Below are 20,470 nucleotides of genomic sequence, written 5' to 3' on the forward strand. Positions count from 1 at the left end.
ACTATATATCCATACATCCCATGTATATACATGCATCTAGTCTATATCAAGACACGTTGAATGTCTATACATTAAATATTAATCTCATATATGTCCATACATCCCAAATATTCCTATATATTCCATAACTGTCCAAACTTCCCACATCTATACATCTTATATAATGTATGCCCATACTATTCATACACAGTTGTGCTCAAAAGTTTACACACCCCGGCAGAATTTTTGTTTTCTTTGCCTTTTTTTCAGAGAATATGAATGATAACACCAAAACTTTTTCTCCACTCATGGTTAGTGGCTGTCACGCCGTGCTCACCTGGGGGCGGGACCTCGGTCCCGACGTCATCTCTTCCGGAGCTGCGGTCACTCCGGGGGTCCCGTAGGGTGCGCACGCGCAGCTCTCGTCCCCGGGTCTCCTCATACATGTCACATTTGCGCTTGCACGCTCCTGTCAGTGCTGTATAGGGCTCGGTCCTCTCTATGGTAATGGAGGACCTGACCCGGAACCTGTAGTGGTCATGTGCTTTCTGGCTAGGTCCTGACCCGGAACCAGTAGTAGTCATGTGCTATATCAGACGACCTCCCCCTAGGGGAGGTGCCTGATTATTGTTGTGCTTCCTGGCTTGGTCTGCCGTGTCCCTGCCTGGCTGTGCGCTGTACTCAGGTCCTCTGCCTTGCACTCTGTTGTGCCTCTTGGCACACGCTCTGAATCTGCACTCTGCTTTGTACTTGGCTGTGCCTCCTGGCACACGCTCTGACCCGGTGTTCTGTCTCGTACTCGGTTGTGCCTCCTGGCACATGCTCTGACTCTGTACTCTGTCTCATACTCGGTTGTGCCTCCTGGCACACGCTCTTACCCTGTACTCCGTCTTATACTCAGTCGTGCCTCCGGGCACACACTCTGATCCTGTACTCAGTCTCTTACTCTGTTACACCTCCTGGCACACCTGCTGCCTGACTCAGTGCTCTGACGTGCTCCTTGCACGCTTCCTGCTTCACTCACACCCGGACGAACGAAGTCTCTGTATACCACGTGTTCCCGTGTCCACACTTTACACGTTCCTGCAGACACTCTCACCCACTCGTGTCTCCTGTGAGCCGGCCGCCTGGTGCCAGCAGTCGTGGTGCCTCACCCCCTGGGGCTTGCCCCTGACGCTCCCTGTATAGGGGGTGGTCTTCACTAGGTCAGCTCGCCCTGGGAGGGTTGGTGTCACGACCCAGAGGGTCCACTCCAGGAGTCGTCACAGTATAATCAGGCCATGGACCCCGCTGGTGCCACCACCTCCATCCAAAAGGAACTGGTGTTCCTACGGGAGAGTCAGACCAGGATTATGGTCTTTTTGAAATCCATGGAGTCTCGTTTGTCGGCCATACAATCCGTTTCTGCCCAGTCCTCGGCCCCGCACCCGATGCCGCGCCTCGGCAAGCCACCCCGATATAGCGGGGACCCTAAGTTTTGTCGAGGATTTCTGAACCAATGCCGGTTACATTTTGAGCTTTTGCCGCAGCACTATCCCACTGAGCGCGCCCAAATTGCCTTTATTGTTTCACACTTAGAGGGGGAGGCATTAGCATGGGTGAACCCCCTCTGGGAGAGCAATGACCCACTCGTCTCTCGGCTTTCCACCTTTTTGGACACCTTCCGCAAGGTCTTCGACGAGCCGGGTCGGCTGGCCTCTATCACCGAGTCCCTCTTTAACCTCCATCAGGGTACGCTACCGGTAGGACAGTATGCCATCCGTTTTCGTACCTTGGCCTCCGAACTCGGTTGGAACAACGAGGCTCTCGTAGGGATCTTTTGGCGTGGCCTGTCCAGTCGGATCAAAGACGTACTGGCAGGTCGGGATACTCCCACCTCTTTAGAGGATCTGATCTCACTGGCGACACGCATCGACCTGCGGTTTCAGGAACGTGCCCGTGAATTAGCCAGAGAGAGGAGTTCCTCTCACCTCCTCCGTTCCTGCTCCAAGAAGCCGGGAAACTTCTCCGCCTAGGGTTAATAGGAGAGGCCTCCCTAGGTGTACGTGATTCCTCTCCTCCCCTGCTCGTGTCCGTATTATTGAATCTCGGTGCCAAGCGTTATTCTGAGGAGGCTTTCCTGGATTCTGGCGCGGAGGGGAATTTTATCACACTCGAGGCGGTTAAAAAATACCGGATTCCTGTCAGATCCCTGGAGACTCCTCGGTCGATTGTTTCGGTCAATGGTACGTCCGTGCTGGAGTCCGTTACCCAGGCCACCGAAGAGATCGAGCTACAGATCGGAGCCCTGCACCTGGAGAAGATCTCCTTCCTCGTCTTGTCCACCATGTCTCACGCACTTCTTCTAGGCCTCCCTTGGCTACGGACTCATGAGCCAACCCTGGACTGGCGGTCGGGCGAGATACTCCGGTGGGGACCGTTCTGTCAGGAGAAGTGCCTGTTGCCCGTCCGTCTGATGAACTCTGCCGGTCCATCCCCGGCACCTACAGGTCTGCCGTCGGCTTACTGGTCCTTTGCAGATGTCTTCGACAAGAAGGAGGCCGAGACTCTGCCCCCCCATCGGCCATATGACTGTCCGATTGACCTCATTCCTGGTTCCACGCCACCCAGGGGTAGGATATACCCGCTATCCCCTGCTGAGACCCAAGCTATGTCTGACTATATCCAGGAGAACCTTGCTAGAGGTTTCATCCGTAAGTCCTCCTCGCCCGCGGGAGCGGGATTTTTCTTTGTAAAAAAGAAGGACGGCTCCCTCCGTCCTTGCATAGACTACCGAGGCCTGAACAATATCACGGTCAAGAACAAGTACCCATTGCCATTGATCCCGGAGCTCTTTGACCGACTTAGAGGAGCTTGAATTTTCACCAAACTGGATCTTCGTGGGGCCTACAACTTGATCCGCATTCGTTCCGGGGATGAGTGGAAGACCGCCTTTAACACCAGAGACGGTCACTACGAGTACTTGGTCATGCCCTTCGGCCTCTGCAATGCCCCAGCGGTTTTCCAGGAGTTTGTGAATGACGTCTTCCGGGATATGCTGTACTCCTGCGTGGTAGTCTATCTGGATGACATCCTCGTTTTTTCTCCAGACCTCTCCGCCCACAGAAAGAACGTGCGTCAAGTCCTCCAGCGCCTGAGGGAGAACCGCCTTTATGCCAAGCTCGAGAAATGTGCCTTCGAGCAAACGTCCCTGCCATTCTTGGGGTACATTATCTCAGAATCAGGTCTATGCATGGATCCGGCAAAAGTGTCCGCCGTCCTCGATTGGCCACAGCCCCATGGGGTGAAGGCAATCCAACGCTTCCTTGGTTTTGCGAACTACTACCGACAGTTCGTTCCTCATTTTTCCTCGTTGGTTCGCCCCATCTCGTCCCTTATCTGCAAGGGAGCTAACCCAAAGGCTTGGCCCTCTGAGGCTGAAGAGGCCTTCCAGTCGTTGAAACAAGCCTTCGCCGCTGCTCCGGCGCTTCACCGACCTGAGGTTAGTAGACCTTTCACTCTCGAGGTAGACGCATCCTCTACTGGGGCTGGCGCAGTCCTTCTGCAGAAATCCTCTTCTGGACGTTTTGTCACCTGTGGCTTCTTTTCTAAAGTATTTTCCTCCACTGAGCAGAACTACTCCATCGGCGACAAAGAGCTATTGGCCATTAAGTTGGCCTTGGAGGAGTGGAGGTACTTACTGGAGGGTGCCATACATCCATTCAAGATCTTCACAGACCATAAGAACCTGGCGTACATCCAGTCCGCACAGAGGCTCAATCCTCGGCAAGCCAGGTGGTCCCTATTCTTCGCCCGCTTTGACTTTGAGCTACATTTTCGGCCCGGCGATAAGAACGTTAGAGCGGATGCGTTGTCAAGATCATTCCTGTCGTCTGATGCAGAGGAAGAACCCTCTCATATCATTGATTTATCCAAAGTAATTACTGTGGCTCCTGTCAAGTTAACCACGTTACCTCCGGGAAGAACCTTTGTGGCTGAGAATAACCGAAAACGAGTGCTAAATTGGGGACATTCGTCCAAGATTGCCGGCCACGTTGGTGTCAAAAAGACTTTGGACTTAATCTCTCACCATTATTGGTGGCCTTCACTCTCCCAGGATGTTAAAGACTTTGTAGCATCTTGCCCGTCCTGTGCCCAGAACAAGATACCCAGACAACCACCCTCCGGTCTTCTGTTCCCGCTTCCCATTCCGTCGGCTCCATGGCAGCACATAGCCATGGATTTCATTACTGATCTGCCTTGTTCTTCCGGTTGTACTGTGGTCTTGGTGGTTGTAGACCGATTTTCAAAGATGGCTCACTTCATTCCTCTTCCCGGACTACCCTCTGCTCCTGACTTGGCGAAGATCTTCATTTCCCATATCTTCAGGATTCACGGCTTCCCCCAGCACATCGTGTCGGATAGAGGGGTCCAATTCACCTCCCGGTTCTGGAGAGCTCTATGCGGACTCATGAAAGTGTCATTGGATTTCTCCTCCGCCTATCACCCCCAAACCAATGGGCAGGTGGAACGTACCAACCAGATCCTTACATCCTATCTCCGGCATTTTTCTAATGCTCATCAGAATGACTGGGTCGGGTCTACTTCCTTGGGCTGAGTTCGCCTACAATAATCACTCCAGTGAATCGTCTACCAAGTCTCCTTTTTTCATCATCTTTGGACAGCATCTCAATGTGCCTCTACCGGTACTTCCTGTCTCGGGGGTACCTGCTGCCAATTCTCAGTCTGTGGAGTTCTCCAGGGTATGGCAGGAGACCAAAACTGCTCTCGAGAAAGCACGGGACAGAATGAAATTACACGCTGACAAGAGGCGCCTGGACGTTCCTCCATTTCTCCCTGGTGACAAGGTGTGGCTCTCCACCAAATACGTCCGCCTTAAGGTACCATCTTACAAACTGGGTCCCCGTTACATTGGTCCTTTTGAGGTCCTCAGGCGGATTAATGATGTTGCTTACAAATTGAAGCTGCCTCCTTCACTCCGTATTCCCAATTCCTTCCATGTGTCTCTCCTAAAACCTGTGGTTCTTAACCGATTTCATCCTTCTCCAGGCCACACACCCCAGCCTGTTGGCTTGGGGGATGAGTTTGAGGTGAATGACATTTTGGCCATGAAGAAGGTAAGAGGGAGAACCATGTTCCTGGTCGATTGGAAGGGTTTTGGCCCCGAGGAGAGGTCATGGGAACCCAGGGAGAATATCCACGCACCCCAGATTTTGTCTAAGTTCCTCTCCAGTTTTAGAAAGAGGGGGCGTAAAGGGGGGGGTACTGTCACGCCGTGCTCACCTGGGGGCGGGACCTCGGTCCCGACGTCATCTCTTCCGGAGCTGCGGTCACTCCGGGGGTCCCGTAGGGTGCGCACGCGCAGCTCTCGTCCCCGGGTCTCCTCCTACATGTCACGTTTGCGCTTGCGCGCTCCTGTCAGTGCTGTATAGGGCTCGGTCCTCTCTATGGTAATGGAGGACCTGACCCGGAACCTGTAGTGGTCATGTGCTTTCTGGCTAGGTCCTGACCCGGAACCAGTAGTAGTCATGTGCTATATCAGACGACCTCCCCCTAGGGGAGGTGCCTGATTATTGTTGTGCTTCCTGGCTTGGTCTGCCGTGTCCCTGCCTGGCTGTGCGCTGTACTCAGGTCCTCTGCCTTGCACTCTGTTGTGCCTCTTGGCACACGCTCTGAATCTGCACTCTGCTTTGTACTTGGCTGTGCCTCCTGGCACACGCTCTGACCCGGTGTTCTGTCTCGTACTCGGTTGTGCCTCCTGGCACATGCTCTGACTCTGTACTCTGTCTCATACTCGGTTGTGCCTCCTGGCACACGCTCTTACCCTGTACTCCGTCTTATACTCAGTCGTGCCTCCGGGCACACACTCTGATCCTGTACTCAGTCTCTTACTCTGTTACACCTCCTGGCACACCTGCTGCCTGACTCAGTGCTCTGACGTGCTCCTTGCACGCTTCCTGCTTCACTCACACCCGGACGAACGAAGTCTCTGTATACCACGTGTTCCCGTGTCCACACTTTATACGTTCCTGCAGACACTCTCACCCACTCGTGTCTCCTGTGAGCCGGCCGCCTGGTGCCAGCAGTCGTGGTGCCTCACCCCCTGGGGCTTGCCCCTGACGCTCCCTGTATAGGGGGTGGTCTTCACTAGGTCAGCTCGCCCTGGGAGGGTTGGTGTCACGACCCAGAGGGTCCACTCCAGGAGTCGTCACAGTGGCTAGGTGAAGCCATTTATTGTCAGACTACTGTGTTTCTTCTTTTTAAAACATAATGACAACCCAAAACATCCAAATGAACCTGATCAAAAGTTCACATACCCTGGTGATTTTGGCCAGATAACATGCACAGAAGTTGACACAAACGGGTTTGAGAGGCTACTAAAGGTAACATCCTCACCTGTGACCTGTTTGCTTGTAATCAGTGTGTGCATAAAAGCTGAGTGAGTTTCTGTGATCCAGACAGACTCTTGCATCATTCATCCAGCCACTGATGTTTCTGAATTGTGAGTCATGGGGAAAGCAAAACAATTGTCAGTGGATCTACGGGAAAAGGTAGTTGAATTGTATAAAATAGGAAAGGGACACAAAAAGATTTCCAAGGAAATGATAATGCCAGTCAGCAGCATTCAAACTGTGATTAACAAATGAAAAATCAGGGGCTGTGTAAAAACAAAACCACGGTCAGGTCAACAAAAATTTCATGCACAACTGCCAGGAAAATTGTTTGGGATGCAAAGGAAAACCCACAAATAACATCAGCTGAAATACTGGACTCTCTGAAAACTAGCGGTGTGGCTGTTTCAAGATGCACAATAAGGAGTCACTTGAAGAAAAGTGGGCTGCATGATCGAGTCGCCAGAAGAAAGCCATTACTGTGCAAATGCCACAAAGTATCTTGCCTACAATACACAAAACAGCACAGAGACAAGCCTCAAAACTTCTGGAACAAGGTAATTTGGAGTGATGAGAACAAAATTTAACTTTTTGGCCACAACCATAACGTTACATTTGGAGAGAGGTCAACAAGACCTATGATGAAAGGAACACCATTCCTACTGTAAAGCACGGAGGTGAATCACTAATGTTTTGGGGATGTGTGAGCTACAAAGGCACAGGAAACTTGGTCAAAGTTGAAAGAAAGATGAATGGAGCATGTTATAGGCAAATACTGGAGTCAAATTTGCAATCATCAGCCCAGAAGCTGCGCATGGGACGTACTTAGATGCTCCAACATGACAACGATCCAAAACACAAGGCCAAGTCAACCTGTCATTGGCTACAGCAGAACAAAGTGAAGGTTCTGGAGTGGCCATCCCAGTATCCTGACCTCAATATCACATACCTTTTTGGCAAGGCACATCAGCTCTATGTTCACAGATGGAAAAATGAAGCATCTCAAGAAAAGAACACATTGTCCCTACTGTGAAACATGGAGGAGGCTCTGTTATGTTCTGGGGCTGCTTTGCTCCATCTGGCACAGGGTGTCTAGAATCTGTGCAGGGTACAATGAAATCTCAAGACTATCAAGGAATTCTAGAGAGAAATGTGCTGCCCAGTGTCAGAAAGCTTGGTCTCAGTCGCAGGTCATGGGTCTTGCAACAGGATAATGACCCAAAACACACAGCTAAAAACACCCAAGAATGGCTAAGAGGAAAACATTGGACTATTCTGAAGTGGCCTTCTATGAGCCCTGACCTAAATCCTATTGAGTATCTTTGGAAAGAGCTGAAACATGCCATCTGGAAAAGGCGACCTTCACACACGAGACAACTGGAGCAGTTTACTCTGGAGGAGTGGGCAAAATACCTGTCGAGAGGTGCAGAGGTCTCATTGACAGTTACAGGAATCGTCTGATTGCAGTGATTGCCTCAAAAGGTTGTGCAAGAAAATATTAAGTTACCGGCACCCTCATTTCTGTCCAGGCCGATTTCATCAGTTTTATTTCTTTTAAATTCTGTGGACGCATGGCTGAAAAGCGATGTCTGACTTTCATTTGTTCATTTTCATATATTTTTGATTTATTACTACTTTTGTCAGATTCAAGTTATTTCTGTGACCATTGTGGGTTTTTCTGTCATTAGACGAGGGTACCAACAATTTTGACCACGTGTGTATGTGAGTGTCCTACAAGAGGAGTTACTCTGTACACTCCAGTACTATGGGTATGAAAAGGACGACATAGTGTTCCAGCAGGACAAGAACACAAAGCATACAGCGAGATTGGCGCAGAAACAAGTAGAGGTGCTGGATTGTCCCCAGACCTCAACCCAATCCAACACTTGTGGGTAGAGGTGAAGAAACAGCTGTATACAGAGCCAAGTGAGGCGACCAGTGTGTACCAACATGGGGAACGTTGAGAAGAGACCTGAGATCAGATTTTGGTGGAGACATGTTTTAGTTTGATCGAGAGCAGCTCAGAACATTCAGGCAATGATGAAAGCCAAAGGTGGATTTACAAAATACTGACAAAATAGTAAAAATTATAATTTAGATCTTTAGAAGCAAATCAGTAACAATGCAGCGACATAACAAGAATCTGCATAAGTAATTGTATGCTAATTAGATGCAAGTCACATTTATGTGTGAGATAGCCGAGAGAATTGTCTATAAGATGATGGCGGTCTCACGTGAGAAGCAGTAGGGGACGGTGAGATATGGAGCCTGAGAGTCAGAACATTGTTACCCTCCTGCTCACCAGTGAATGTCCGTGCATCCTACATTAACACTCTGCCTATTGTAAGGCAGCGGCTCTCACATCAGGTCAGTAATGAGGCAGTGACCTGGGATTGTTCAACTTAAATTTCTTTATTTGCCAATTTACAAAAATAAAGACAAAACGTTATCATCTAGTTCACAGTTGGAATATCTGTATCAGTCCATTGCCGGGGGGACTGCTCCATCGTTTAACTCTTAGATGCGGTAACGGCTTTGCTCTCTCTGGCTAAAGGGGGTTTTACACTAATAGATATCGCTATGTGTGATAGTTACCAACGACCCGCTCCCCCGCTGTCCATCGCTGATCGCGCGAGATTGGGCGGCTCCATTTCTCGTCGTCAGCTTCCTGCTGTGACGACGAGCGAAGAGTGGACGCGGGCGGGAGGACGTCAGGATCGCTGTGTGTGAAAGGTGAGTATCGTGCGCTGCGTCGCTGCTGCATCGCTGTGAGATCTGCCTGTGTGGCAGCTCACTAGCGATCATTTAGCGATGCACCGGCGATCCTGACCGGGTCATATCGCTGGTCGTATCGCTGGTGCATCGCTAAATGTAAAAGGGCCTTAAGGCCCATATCAGCCTCACACAGACCTGCCATACTCCCGACACACCCAACCCTTATCTACAGGATTAAGTGTGAATGGTGGACATGGACCACTATCAAGACCTGGAGTGAAGGGAGAGATCCGTCCCACTGCTTTCCGACAGATCTCTCCAAAAATAAAAGCCCATGTCAGGTTTTCCTAAATCTGACTTGGTCGAATAGCTTGACCCAGTCCACACTTTTATTTTTCACTGTTACCACAGGCATGGCTGTAATCACAACGCTCTGCAGAGGGTTCAGTATGTGACTCCCATCACTGCCTCACACCATACATCCCACATACATCCTACAGTGTGTACAGAAAGTATTCAGACCCCTTTACATTTTTCACTCTTTGTCAGTCATTTGTTAAATTCTAAAAAGTTCATTTTTCTCAGTAATATACCTCATCTTCACTGAAAAGAAACAGAAACGTAGAAATTTTTGCAAATTTAATAAAGAAAAACTGAAGTATCCCATGGTCATAAGTATTCAGCCCCTTTGCTCAGACACGCATATGTAAGTCACATGCTGTCCATTTCCTTGTGATCCTCCTTGAGATGGTTCTACTCCTTCATTGAAGTCCAGTTGTGTTTAATTAAACTGATAGGACTTGATTTGTAAAGCCGCACACCTGTGTATATAAGACCTCACAGCTCACAGTGCATGTCACACCAAATGAGAATCATGAGGCCAAAGGAACGGGCCAAGGAGCTCAGAGACAGAGTTGTGGCAAGGCACAGATCTGGCCAAGGTTACAAAAAAATGTCTGCAGTACTCAAGGTTCCTAAGAGCACAGTGGCCTCGATAATCCTTAAATGGAAGAAGTTTGGGACTACCAGAAGTCTTCCTACACCTGGCCGTCCAGCCAAACTGAGCAATCATGGGAGAAGAACCTTGGTGAGAGAGGTAAAGAAGAACCCCAAGATCACCGTGGCTGAGCTCCACAGATGCAGTAGGGAGATGGGAGAAAGTTCCACAAAGTCAACTATCACTGCAGCCCTCCACCAGTCGGGCCTTTATGGCAGAGAGGCCTGATGGAAGCCTCTCCTCAGTGCCAGACATATGAAAGCCCACATAGAGTTTGCTAAAAAACACATGAAGGACTCCCAGACTATGAGAAATAAGATTCTCTGGACTGATGAGACGAAGATAGAACTTTTTGATGATAATTCTAAGGCCTGTTTCACACATCCGTTTGTGTCCATCAGTCAAAATCCGCCGTTTTGCAAAAAAAAACGGATCCGCCATTTTTCTTGGCGGATCCGTTTTTTCCCATTGAGTTGCATTACTGGCGGATCTTGACGGATGGCCATCCGTTGGATCCGTTTTTTTTGCGGATCCGCCAAAATTTTGACGTCCGCCGACACGCCCGAACGAACCATGCAACGTTTTTTTGGCCGGCAGGATCCGCACTGCGCATGCCCGAAAGACTTCACTCAGCCGCAAATTTAACCCTAAACTGTGTTCTGGCAGCTGAAAATCTCTCTCTCACACTCTCTCTCTCCTCATCACCTGCCCAATACAATCCCAACAGTGAAACGTGGTGGCAGCATCATGCTATGGGGGTGTTTTTCAGCTGCAGGGACAGGACGACTGGTTGCAATTGAAGGAAACATGAATGCGGCCAAGTACTGAGATATCCTGGATGAAAACCTCTTCCAGAGTGCTCTGGACCTCAGACTTGGCCGAAGGTTCACCTTCCAACAAGACAATGACCCTAAGCACACAGCTACAATAACAAAGGAGTGGCTTCAGAACAACTCTGTGACAATTCTTGACTGACCCAGCCGGAGCCCTGACCTAAATCTAATTGAGCATCTCTGGAGAGACCTGATATCAAGAACCCTTCTGCAGACGTAAGGTACTGTCACACTTAGCGATGTACCAGCGATCCCGACCAGCGATATGACGCGGTCAGGATCGCTGGTACATCGCTAAGTGGTCGCTAGTGAGCTGCCACATAGGCAGATCTCACCAGCGACATCGCTGGGGACGGGGGTCGCTACTTACCTGTCACACCAGGCGATCCTGCGTCCTCCCGCCCGGCTCCACGCGTCGCTCGTCCTCACAGCAGGAAGCGCCGCAGGAAGCTGACGACGAGAAACAGTCCTGAACGTTCTTGCGCGATCAGCGATAACCAGCGGGGGAGCCGGTCGTAGGTAAGTATCAGACACAGAGATATCGCTAGCAATATCGCTATAACGTCACTAGTTATAGCGATATTGCTAGCGATATCTCTTAGTGTGACATGCCCTTTACAGTTTCACTAGTAGGATTTTTTATGGATTAAAACGTGCGCTGCCAGACCATCACTCCTCACAAATTGTGTGCTTAATATATTTATTTCCCAACGCGTTTCGAGGTCATAAAACCTCTTCCTCAGGGGATGACATGTACAGGCAGGTAAAGACATTGCCAGTTTTATACATACACAGTTCAAATATTGGCGCCAAGAGTCACATGTTGGGAAAGGGATAAAGGTCAGAGGTCATCAGTGTAAATGACCTCTGACCTTTATCCCTTTCCCAACATGTGACTCTTGGCGCCAATATTTGAACTGTGTATGTATAAAACCGGCAATGTCTTTACCTGCCTGTACATGTCATCCCCTGAGGAAGAGGTTTTATGACCTCGAAACGCGTTGGGAAATAAATATATTAAGCACACAATTTGTGAGGAGTGATGGTCTGGCAGCGAACGTTTTAATCCATAAAAAATCCTACTAGTGAATCTGAAGATTTATGGCCACAGCGTGGTCATTTGGATGTGCAGCAAGCTGACCGCGTTTCTTTATGCCTGTTACTCTCCTATATACGTTGAGTATAAATTATTGTTTGATATCTTGGTTTTCTCAGATAAGACCCTATTGCGCTTTTTTCCTTGCAGTTTCAATTATGCCCTTTACAGTAGGAGTCTGTGCACGAGATACAGAAGGACATGGTGAGAGGGGAGCGCTGCGGTGAGCTTACCTGCCAGAGCTCAGGGCCTGAAACACGTGACCACTGGGGAGTGGCTGGAGGCGGAACCAGATGCCGAGTAGCGGCGGTGACCGGAGAAATCGGAGAGTAGTATGATCGTGCCAAAGTCAAGCCAGGAGGTCGATGAAGTGCCAAAGAGTGAAACGCTGAGAGTGGTCAGGACTTAGCAGAAGGTCAGGTAGCTGAAGATAGCGGTGCAGCACAAACGGGGCAGAGAGGAGATTAGTAAGAGTACCAAGCCGAAAGTCAGAGCCAGAAACAGACATTAAGCACAGAATCACAAAGCAATGCACAGAACGAGAAAACGGACCGGATCATACAAGGCAAACAGACAACACAGTATGTAAGCACACCAGGGGGATAAACACAGCCATAACAGATGTATCACTGACAAGGATCCCCAGACAAAGGCGGGTAAATATAGCCCTCCCCAAACCAAAAGGAAGCCATACAAAATTAACACTGAGAGGCAGTGGCGTAACTACAAAGTTATGGGCCCCGGTGCGAACTTTCAAATGGGCCCCCCATGCCAAAATATACGCACATCTCCGCTCTGTACATCTCGTTCACGCGCAGCTCAGCTCCGTACATCTCGTTCACACGTAGCTCCGCTTCGTACATCTCGTTCACACGTAGCTCCGCTTCGTACACGCACATCTCCGCTCTCTACACCTCGTACACACGCGACTCCGCTTCGTACACGGCTGCGCTCCATACACTTCGTACACACACGGCTCCTCTCCGTCCACCTCGTACACACGCGGCTCCGCTCCTTACAGTTCGTACACGCGGCTCCGCTCCATCCACCTCATACACACGCAGCTCCGCTCCGTACACCTCATACACACGCGGCTCCATACACACGCGGCTCCGCTCTGTACACCTCGTACACATGCATGTAATGAACAGGTCACAGAGGAGGATGGCAGGAATAGGCTAGGCCACCAGGAAACCAGAAAGGTTAGTCACTTAGCGAATTGCAGACCCATAATCCTAACAACACAACTAACAGTAGTCGTGGAGCGTACCTACGATGCCCTAGATGCCTCGACACATCTCGTACATCTCGCTCATGCGCGGCTCCGCTCGGCACACCTCGTACACACGTGGCTCCGCTCTGCACACCTCGTACACGCACATCTCCGCTCTGTACACCTCGTACACATGCGGCTCCGCTTTGTACACACACGGCTCCGCTCCGTCCACCTCGTACACACGCGGCTCCGCTCCGTCCACCTCGTACACACACGGCTCCGCTCCGTCCACCTCGTACACACGCGGCTCCGCTCTGTCCACCTTGTATACACGCGGCTCCGCTCCGTACACCTCATACACACGCTGCTCCGCTCCGTACACCTCATACACACGCTGCTCCGCTACGTACAGTTCGTACACACGCGGCTCCGCTCCGTCCACCTCATACACACGCGGCTCCGCACACCTCGTACACGCACATCTCCGCTCTGTACACCTCATACACACGCGGCTGCACTCCATACACTTCGTACACACACGGCTCCTCTCCGTCCACCTCGTACACAAGCGGCTCCGCTTCGTACACCTCATACACGCGCAGCTCCGCTCCGTACACAGGCGGCTCCTCTCCGTACACCTTGTACACACGCGACTCCTCTCCGTCCACCTCATACACACGGCTCCTCTCCATCCACCTCATACACATATGGCTCTGTACACACGTGGCTCCTCTCCGTCCACCTCATACACACGCGGCTCCGCTCCGTACACCTCGTGCACACGCATGTAATGAACAGGTCACCGAGGAGGATGGCAGGAATAGGCTATGCCACCAGGAAACCAGAAAGGTTGGTCACTTAGCGAATTGCAGACCCCTAATCCTAACAAAACAACTAACAGTAGCCGTGGAGCGTACCTTCGATGCCCTAGACGCCTCGACACATCTCGTACATCTCGTTCATGCGCGGCTCCGCACACCTCGTACACGCACATCTCCGCTCTGCACACCTCGCACACACGTGGCTCCGCTTCATACACACACGGCTGCGCTCCATACACTTCGTACACACACGGCTCCTCTCCGTCCACCTCGTACACACGCGGCTCCGCTCCGTACACCTCATACACACGCGGCTCCGCTCTGTACACCTCATACACATGCGGCTCCGCTCCGTACAGTTCGTACACACGCGGCTCCGCTCCGTACACTTCATACACAGGCGGCTTCTCTCCATACACCTTATACACACGCGGCTCCGCTTCGTACAGACATGGCACCGCTCACCCCGTACACACATGGCTCCGCTCCGTACACACACGGCTCTTCTCCGTCCACCTCATACACACACACGGCTCCTCTCCGTCCACCTCATACACACACGCGGCTCCTTTCCGTCCACCTCATACACACGCGGCTCCGCTCCGTCCACCTCATACACACGCGGCTCCGTACACCTCGTACACACGTGGCTCCGCTCCGTACACCTCGTACACACGCATGTAATAAACAGGTCACCGAGGAGGATGGCAGGAATAGGCTAGGCCACCAGGAAACCAGAAAGGTTTGTCACTTAGTGAATTGCAGACCCCTAATCCTAACAACACAACTAACAGTAGCCGTGGAGCGTACCTACGATGCCCTAGACGCCTCAACACAGCCGGAGAACTAATTAGGCCTAAAAGCAAGAAAGGTGAAATCTAAACTGCCCCGGAGTAGAACCCCAAAGAAATAGATAGCCCCCAAACATATATTGTCGGTGAGACCAGATGAGGGACAAACACAGGCAGAAAATAGAGTAAGCAAATGATGGGGCACAAACTGTCTAAATAGGATAGGAAAGGAAAGACACTGTCTGCAATTACGCAAAAACCCTAAAAAATCCAACACGTCTGATGTACAAAAAAACCCACTGAGGTCTCACGACCTCTCCCCCACTATATCAGCATTCTGGTGTAAACTGGCAGTAAAGCAAAAGAGACTAATATAACAGGGGACTGAACAAACTGACACAAGCTGTAACATATGGAGCGGGGTTCAGCACGCTGAACCCGCACAGCAAAGCAGAAAGAGGCAAAACCAGATCAGATGCAAAGGATTTGCAAATAGACAACATAACTGAAAAATGCAGGATCAGGCAGGAGACAGCAGGCCTCAAGTTGCACAGGAAGAACTAATCACCAGCAACAATTGAGGGAAGCCTGCTCACTTAAATACTCTCAATCAGTAACCCCAGATTTCCAATCATCATTGTCAGGTGGCAGACCTCTGTCAATCCGGCCAGCTCCACTACCCACAGTAACCACCAGAGGGAGCCCAGACTCAGAAGTAAGAGAATTCTTACACGGCTCCACTTTGTACACACGTGGCTTCTCTCTGTACACGCGTGGCTCCGCTCCGTACACCTCGTACACACGCGGCTCCGCTTTGTAAATACACAGCTGCGCTCCATACACTTCGTACACATATGGCTCTGTTCCGTACACCTTGCACACACATGGCTCTGCTATATCCACCCTGTAAACCCCTCACATAAACCTACCCTCATCCAGCACCATGACAACCAGCACAGCAGAGTCCTGCATACACTCAGGCCCCTGATCATGTGACTCGATTCCTCCCCTCCTGTGACCTCATCATAGGTCCTGTGCGCACAGAACAGCCATCGCGTCAGGCCAATTGCAGCCTGGCAGCTAATGAAAGCACAGCGCTGCACAGCCAATGAGCGGCTGCAGCTCCGCCATCGGGCCCCTAAGCACTCCAGGCATCGTTGCAGCTGCGACCTCTGAGACAGTGGTAGATATGCCCCTGCTGAGAGGACAGGGAAGGAACCCTGTCCACAACCATGACACCTGACGGAACTGGAGAGGATCTGCAAGGAAGAATGGCCGAGGATCCCCAAATCCAGGGGTGGAAAAACTTGTGGCATCATTCCCAAGAAGACTCACGGCTGTACTAGCGCAAAAGGTGCGTCTACTCAATACTGAGCACAGGGGCTGAATACTTATGACCATGTGAGATTTCAGTTTTTCTTTTTTTAATAAATTTGCAAAAATTTCTACATTTGTTTTTTTTTATTCAGGATGGGGGGCAGAGTGCACATTAATGAGAAAAAAATGAACTTTATAGAATTTACCAAATGGCTGCAATGAAACAGAGTGAAAAATGTAAAGGGGTGTGAATACTTTCCGTACCCACTGTATATATGTCCATACACCTTATATAGATATATATATATAGATACCTCTGATTTGTAGGACCCGTCCCGTCTGAACGGGGATGTTCCTGATGATGGGAGAGTGGCCATAGGAAGGGAAGTAGAGAAGAAGCCAGTAACTATTGGACACTTGGCAAAATTTCTAAAAATGTTATAAGTGAGCGCAGTTCGAGAGACCTCACCTAGAAAAAGAGATACAAGATGAGGTACAAATGGTGGCAGGGGAGACGTACGTAACTGTAATGGCGGCCCCGGACCCCAGGTGCATGTGACAAGTGCCCTCCAGGACACTTTGCCTTCTGCGGGCTCCTCCTCGTCATCTTCTGCGGGCTCCTCCTCATCATCTTCTGCGGGCTCCTCCTCGTCATCTTCTGCGGGCTCCTCCTCATCATCTTCTGCGGGCTCCTCCTCATCATCTTCTGCGGGCTCCTCCTCATCATCTTCTGCGGGCTCCTCCTCATCATCTTCTGCGGGCTCCTCCTCATCATCTTCTGCGGGCTCCTCCTCGTCATCTTCTGCGGGCTCCTCCTCGTTATCTTCTGCGGGCTCCTCCTCATCATCTTCTGCGGGCTCCTCCTCGTCATCTTCTGCGGGCTCCTCCTCGTCATCTTCTGCGGGCTCCTCCTCGTTATCTTCTGCGGGCTCCTCATCATCATCTTCTGCGGGCTCCTCCTCGTCATCTTCTGCGGGCTCCTCCTCATCATCTTCTGCGGGCTCCTCCTCGTCATCTTCATCATCTTTGTGATTGCTTCCATCGTGTCTCTGCTCTTCTTAGCAATGTTTTCTCCAGGGGTTTGTACTTCTCATGAGACACCACCATAAGACGGCAGCATCATCCATCTCATGCTCTCGTATTTTGTTTTCAGGATTCTTCAACATCAAAGCTGAACAGAGACCAAACTTTTGCTGCCATGAATCTCCTGGGCTTCCACAGAGGCCACAGATGGAACAATGGTGTCCTGGCATCTACATGGATGTGGCACGTAATGTTCGGGAGGAGACAGAGCAATCCAAACCCCGGATAACAGGATGGACTGATGTCTGGTCCAGAGGATGAAGCCCATGAGTCACCAGGGAGGATGTTGGGTTGGGAAGAGTCTTCCTCATTTCTACAGTCCTGATGGACCAGATAGATCCATTAACCCTGAACATGCAGATTTATCATCTAGTCGTGGAGCTGTAGTTCCTCGGATCAGCACCAGGAGGCAGCAGAATCTTTCGTGATTTCTCAGCATAAGGTTTGATTATAACTTAACAATGAGAAAAAGAGAACTGACAACAGACGGAGATACAGAGCAGGAAGAATCTGTGGACTTGTTCGCGCCGCTGATTATTGAAGACGACAATTTTAGAAGGTTACATAAACCTGCGGTTTTATTTGATGCCTTCCTCAGTATAATACACGTCTTACTTGGTAAAATACCCAGGTCTATTAACCTTCTGAAATTGGCGTCTTCAATAATCAGCAGCGCGAACAAGTCCACAGATTTTTCCTGCTCTGTATTGCAATTGAGATCAAGTAAAAAAGAACCTTAATATCACAGGCGATAATATAAATCAAAATTGTTGCCCCGATAAGCCCTACATCAAGGGGAACAGGGGAGACCACTCAGAAAAATTCTCTTTAGAATAATGTATTTTATTAACAAAATTATTTTTAAAATGAAACATATAATTCAGTAAAGTCGCAGGTGCTGGTTAAGGTATATGGCAGACTGATACATGATATTGTCATTATAAGTACATTTTTGCATTGCCTGTGGATGGTAAGATGGAGTGACCGTGATGCAAACTGCAGCAAGGTCTATTCGTGCCTCCCTCTGCCCCGCCGCGCGTTTCGTGAACACTTCCTCAGGGAAGTGTCAGGGTGGGGATGCCAGACATTAGAAATGCTTCCCTATCCAATAAGTGTTGGAGTAGCGTATCAAGATTAATCGTGGACTGCCCAGGTTCAGGAAAGTATACAGCAGTGCACAACATCATGTGTGTCCCAGTTCTTTCACTGAGGCCCATATACTGTTCTTGCACTGAGGCTTATATACCGTTCTTGCACAGGGGCCCATATACTGTTTTTGCACAGGGACTCATTTACAGTTCTTGCACAGGGGCCCATATACCGTTCTTGCACAGGGGCCCATATACTGTTCTTGCACAGGGACTCATTTACAGTTCTTGCACAGGGGCCCATATACTGTTCTTGCACAGGGGCCCATATACTGTTCTTGCACAGGGACCCATTTACAGTTCTTGTACAGGGGCCCATATACCGTTCTTGCACAGGGGCCCATACACTGTTCTTGCACAGGGGCCCATATACTGTTCTTGCACAGGGACCCATTTACAGTTCTTGCACAGGGGCCCATATACTGTTCTCGCACTGAGGCTTATATACCGTTCTTGCACAGGGGCCCATATACTGTTTTTGCACAGGGACTCATTTACAGTTCTTGCACAGGGGCCCATATACTGTTCTTGCACAGGGGCCCATATACAGTTCTTGCACAGGGACCCATTTACAGTTCTTGCACAGGGGCCCATATACTGTTCTTGCACAGGGGCCCATATACTGTTCTTGCACAGGAGCCCATTTACTGTTCTTGCACAGGGGCCCATATACTGTTCTTGCACAGGGGCCCATATACTGTTCTTGCACAGGGGCCCATATACTGTTCTTGCACAGGGACCCATTTACAGTTCTTGTACAGGGGCCCATATACCGTTCTTGCACAGGGGCCCATATACTGTTCTTGCACAGGGACCCATATACTGTTCTTGCACAGGGACCCATTTACAGTTCTTGCACAGGGGCCCATATACTGTTCTCGCACTGAGGCTTATATACCGTTCTTGCACAGGGGCCCATATACTGTTTTTGCACAGGGACTCATTTACAGTTCTTGCACAGGGGCCCATATACTGTTCTTGCACAGGGGCCCATATACAGTTCTTGCACAGGGACCCATTTACAGTTCTTGCACAGGGGCCCATATACTGTTCTTGCACAGGGGCCCATATACTGTTCTTGCACAGGAGCCCATTTACTGCTCTTGCACAGGGGCCCATATACTGTTCTTGCACAGGGGCCTATATACAGTACTGTTCTTGCACTGAGGCCCATTTACTGTTCTTGCACAGGGGCCATATACTGTTCTTGTACAGGAGCCCATTTAGAGTTCTTGCACAGGGGCCCATTTACAGTTCTTGCACAGGGGCCCATATACTGTTCTTGCACAGGGGCCCATATACTGTTCTTGCACAGGGGCCCATATACTGTTCTTGCACAGGAGCCCATTTACTGTTCTTGCACAGGGGCCCATATACTGTTCTTGCACAGGGGCCATATACTGTTCTTGCACAGGGGCCCATTTACAGTTCTTGCACAGGGGCCAATTTACAGTTCTTGCACAGGGGCCCATTTACAGTTCTTGCACAGGGGCCCATTTACAGTTCTTGCACAGGGGCCCATTTACAGTTCTTGCACAGGGGCCCATATACTGTTCTTGCACAGGGGCCCATTTACAGTTCTTGCACAGGGGCCATATACTGTATCTGTAACCGATTACTTATTTCTAAGCTTTATTGTTAAATTCTGCGAAAATAAGTAAAAATGAAGACCAAAAATATGACCCCTGAAAGAGGTGCGGAGAAGCAGTAAGGACTGGGCGACTGTATCATTACTTGTTCGCCATGTTGCGCGCCCTTGTGCGGTCACTTGTTGTTTCTGCACAGTATGGGGTCCGTCATGGGCTGGCGGTGGATGGACTTCCCTCTGTCAGCCGGCAGGAGCAGGTGTTGGGCACCGGTGCAGGCCCACGTGGAGCACAGTGTCAGGGGTGCTGAGCGTCGCCCCAGTACATTGGGCAGAGAGAGCAGAAAAGTGAGAAATGGAGTGAGTGTAATGAGACCACATGGCCGGAAACCAGGCAAGTGCTGAGCAGAGCTGCGGAGCCTCGTAGGGCCGTTGTATGCGGAGACATTATTAACGGAGGAGAATAAAAGTGACTTGTTCAATCACAGAATTCTTCA

General features: G+C 50.2%; 1 protein-coding gene across 1 annotated transcript in view; it reads right to left on the bottom strand.

Annotated features, from left to right (window-relative positions):
• Positions 1-20,470, bottom strand: part of GNAT1 (G protein subunit alpha transducin 1) — a 68,148-nt gene that overhangs the window by 17,889 nt on the left and 29,789 nt on the right. The gene's annotated exons all lie outside the window — the stretch shown is intronic.

The sequence above is a fragment of the Dendrobates tinctorius genome, unplaced genomic scaffold (genome assembly GCF_039654945.1).
Source record: "Dendrobates tinctorius isolate UK_male_01 unplaced genomic scaffold, ASM3965494v1 ptg000357l, whole genome shotgun sequence".
In the NCBI taxonomy this organism is placed as follows: domain Eukaryota; kingdom Metazoa; phylum Chordata; class Amphibia; order Anura; family Dendrobatidae; genus Dendrobates; species Dendrobates tinctorius.